We start from the raw sequence: 3,951 nt of genomic DNA, 5'->3' as shown, positions 1-3,951 counted from the left end.
GCTGGGACAGCGCCTGGAGGGTGGAGGGTTCCTGCGGTCCTTTCCTTGCTCCTACCCTGGGGTTTTGATTCAGGAAGCAGAGGGCAGACGGAGCACACCTGAAGCCAACTTCATTCATTTATGGTTTTTTTTTTTTACACCTCGGACGGACATGCAGGAAACAGACCTGTGTGAGACCCCCACCCCCGGGGACCGCGGCTCCTTGTACCTGTGGAAAAGCACAAAGCGCATGCGCCCTCGCCCTCACTCCCGGCTATCCGTTCACACAGCAGGGGGCCGTCAGCTTGCTTCTTTTTCCTCCTCTTCTTCTTTCTAAATCAGTGTGGATGAAGAATGTTTGTTTATATATCCTTGTTGAATACCCAGGTGACCTGGACAGTATTATATGTACATACCTGCTCTAATTCAATTTAATGAAAGGATTGGTTGACTGGGCGCCTCCCCAGGTCCCCTTTGTAAAGAGGTTGGAGAACGTGATAAATTGTATAGAATTCTTGTCAAAGCCAAAACCCAGCGAGGGCCTTACACAACTGCTCGGGTATCTGGCACAGTGTCTCTCCCTTGTGTGATTCAAAAGGAAGTTGGCCTTTTTTGAGTCATTAGTTAGGGAACCTTTACTGTATTCCCAGGGTCAATCTTACAGGCTCCTCGGAAGTGGGGAGGGTCTGTTTGAAACTTGGAGGACCAAACCAAAAAGAGAACAGGAAAAGACAGGACAGGATCTTCTCAGAAGAAAAGTGTCTCTCTGGACCCCTGCCTGAGGCTGCTGACAATTGTATGTGTGGAAAAAGCTGGGAGGGGGGCGGGCAGCACTCGACGGGGTGGGTGGACCCAGACCCAGGCCACAAAACGTGCCGTGATTGAGCGTGGACTCTGAAGGCCGGGGTGGTGGCATGGTGTGGGTTGGGGGTTTTCTTCTGTGGTAGCTCTTCTCCGAGCACGGAGTCTGTGGTGCCACAGGGTGCAGTGGGGACGTGGAGGTGTCTGTGGGCCCGATGGTCTCAACTCTGTAACTCATAGGTGCATTCCTTCTTTGGTGTCTCACAAACTATCCAACTGTTGAATAAAATTATAAATATGTTAATACCAGCTTTTTCCAATAAAATAACAAATGTTACATCTAGAAGAGGCTCTGGGTGCTGCCCGTGTCTGAGGAGAGGACTCCCAGGGGGCAGGGTGGTGAGTGGGCGAGAATGTTGGGGCATCTTGGTCTGGGGATGGGATTCTGGGCGGGTGAGGCTGGGCTGCCTCTTGCTCCTGCTCCAGCTCGTCCTTCCTGTCGGACCCCAGCGAGGAGGGAATGGGTCACCGATCCCAGCACAGGCATGTGGCTGCAGGTGGAGGCAGCGGACAGTGCCTCGGGCAGAAGTGGCCACAGACACCTGCCTCAGGAAGAGAGAAACCCTGGCCTGCCTGGCGGCACACACATGCATGTGGGAGAAGTCTCTGTGCCCCAGGGCTCCCTGCACCCCACCCAGAGCCTAAGACCTTCTAGGCCCCTTACACTCACGTCTAGCAGGTCGGAGACCACAGGGCGAAGCCTCCCATCCACCCGTGGGCCACTGGCTGGCGTCTGTGAGCCGTGAGTGTGGTAAGAAGTGAAGGGCCAGTACAGTGCTGCAGCTCAGGCAGGTGCCTCAGCCATCAGATCCACGCTGGGCCAGCGGTGACAGCCCGGCGCCGAGGCCCTGTGTGTGATGGAACGAAGGCCCAGCCCACCTGCGAGTGGAGAAGCCCTGGCCTCCAGCGCAGAGCGAAGGAGTGCCCCCCACGGGCCGTGGGCATCATTCGCCGAGTCCAGCAGAGGTTGGGCTGGAAATTCTGTAAGTCTAGGAGCGTTTTCCTTGGCAGTGTAAGTTTACGTGAATCGTGGTAAGTTTTGAAGGACAAGCAAGGACAGTTATACACAGGCGTGTACTGGACAGGGTGGAGGGGTGGCAGCCGGGGGGGGTCCCACAAAGAGGCTCCTGCAGCCTCCTCTGAGGACGGTGACCATGTCGTCCCCACTTTTGTGGACGCAGATGACAACTCCACCCTCATCGACAGGTCCACAGTCCACACTCCCGGTGGAAACTGAATCGGGACAAGCATGAAGGAAATCACTGCACAGCTCACCTCCCAGGTCTCCCCTGCTCCCAGCAGCCATTCCTCATGAATCCATCCGTAGATGGACTGCTGGCCACCCAGCCCCTCTCCCCCGACACCACGGGGAGTCAGTGGACCTCCTAACGCCCCAGCAACTCCCCACGTTTCCACTGCAATGACAAAGCGCCCCAGGCTGGCTTCTTTAGAAAGAAAAGCTTATTTGGCTCACAGGTTGGGAGACCCCAAGTCTTGTGGTCCCCCTGGTTTGGCCTCTGGCCACCATGCAATGAACATTACAGGAAAAGGAAAAACTGAGTTGGATTTGAGACTTTCTCTCCTGGAGAGGAAGGCAGGGATGGGAGTGTTTGCAGGAAGCACTTTCCAAAGTCTGGCTGCTGAGGTCCCCCCGCGGCCCCCCAATTTGCCACAAAGGCAGCCCAGCTGCTAGGCTGGTTTCCTAGCAACCGAGACGCTTCTAGAACCCACATAATAGCTCAGGTGGGGGCCTCCTTTCAAAACCCAAAGCATGACTACTTACCACCATCAGGACAACGTTACAATTAGCACAGCCCACGCCCATGACAGGCTCTGAGGGGCTAAAGCTACGCAGGCGGTGATGGGGCGTGGGGTACAGTGACAGCAAACGTTGTAGGCGCCTCTGTTACATCTGCGCCCCCAAAACTCCAATATAGGAACAGATACGGTGGTTTGGGGGTGAATCTTCATGCCGCATCCTGCACAGGCTGCTCTGGAGGCCAGCAGCTGCCCTTGCAAGCCTGGAAAGCCGTTCGGCCGTTCGCCACTCCATCAGGCTTCCTGAGCATCTCCTACGTGAGCGCCGCGGGCTGGGGGACTCAGCGCGCTGGCCTCACCTTGGGCCTCTCTGTACTCATCTGCTAATGCAGGGACACAGAGCCCACTCGTGGGACTGTGCCCCCCCCTCAGGGTGAGAACCTTTAGCTAAGTCCTGGTAGCCACACAGCTGGGTTGAGCCAGGCCTGGGTAAAGTGCCCAGGAGAACAGTGCTGCGGCCTGCAGGGGTGAGGGGACTCAGGAAGGTGTTCAGGGTGGGTGAGGGGGTGTTGCCAGCCTCTGGGCATCTGTCCTTTTCTAGCACCATTTCCACATGTGCTACTTGATCAGTAACTGCAGTTTCTAAAGTCATTCTGACAGTGCACTTTGCCCGGAGAGTCCAGAGGCAACATCTGGACTGATGTTAGTGTCTGCTCAGGTCCAGGACCCGAGGCTACAGCAGAGGCCTCAGCCCCACACCGGGGTCTGTGGGAGGGTGTTAGTTATGAAAACCTCAGTTCTGAGCTGCCCGCCCCCCCACCCTGTCATGGGGCTTGAACTCTGGGCACTGTCCCTGAGCTCTTCAGCTCAAGGCTACCACCCTACCCCTTGAGCCACAGTGCCACTTCCAGTTTTCTAGTGGTTAATTGGAGATAAGAGTCTCATACTTGCTCCCCCCCCCCCGGCCACCCCCCTCCACTTCTCTTAAAGGCAACACGGAAGGCAAAGCAGATTTCACCAAAGCTTTTTATTTGGCTCCCTCCTGACCCTGACCTTGGCCTTTGGCTCTGGAATGGAACACAGCCATGCTCTCCAACACAAGGATCTGTGGACCCAGGCAAGGACCTTACAAACCACCCAACACCCACTGGACAGGGAGCGGTGAGGCAGGCGAGGGGGGTGGGGCACAGCCCAAGAGGGTGACGTGCTGGCAGGGCTCAGCTGCAACCACATAAATAAGAAAACCTACCTGAGTCACACAGACACGTTCAGTTCTTCAGAAGCCAAAAATCCAACCCCAAAGGAAGGATGGGGCCAGAGTGCCCAGGGAGGGGGGTGGGTGGGCGGTGGGGG

General features: G+C 56.4%; 1 long non-coding RNA gene across 1 annotated transcript; it reads left to right on the top strand.

Moving 5' to 3' along the window:
• The first annotated feature begins 2,876 nt into the window (after positions 1-2,876).
• LOC150056004 (uncharacterized) lies at positions 2,877-3,846 on the top strand. Its single transcript, XR_016537419.1, has 2 exons — positions 2,877-2,916; positions 3,589-3,846. It is a non-coding gene; the product is annotated as an uncharacterized LOC150056004 (long non-coding RNA).
• The last annotated feature ends 105 nt before the right edge of the window (positions 3,847-3,951 follow it).

Source organism: Megascapheus bottae, chromosome 13 (assembly GCF_031878675.1).
Source record: "Megascapheus bottae isolate mThoBot1 chromosome 13, mThoBot2.hap1, whole genome shotgun sequence".
Taxonomy (NCBI): Eukaryota; Metazoa; Chordata; class Mammalia; order Rodentia; family Geomyidae; genus Megascapheus; species Megascapheus bottae.
This window is presented reverse-complemented; position numbering and strand designations above follow the sequence as displayed.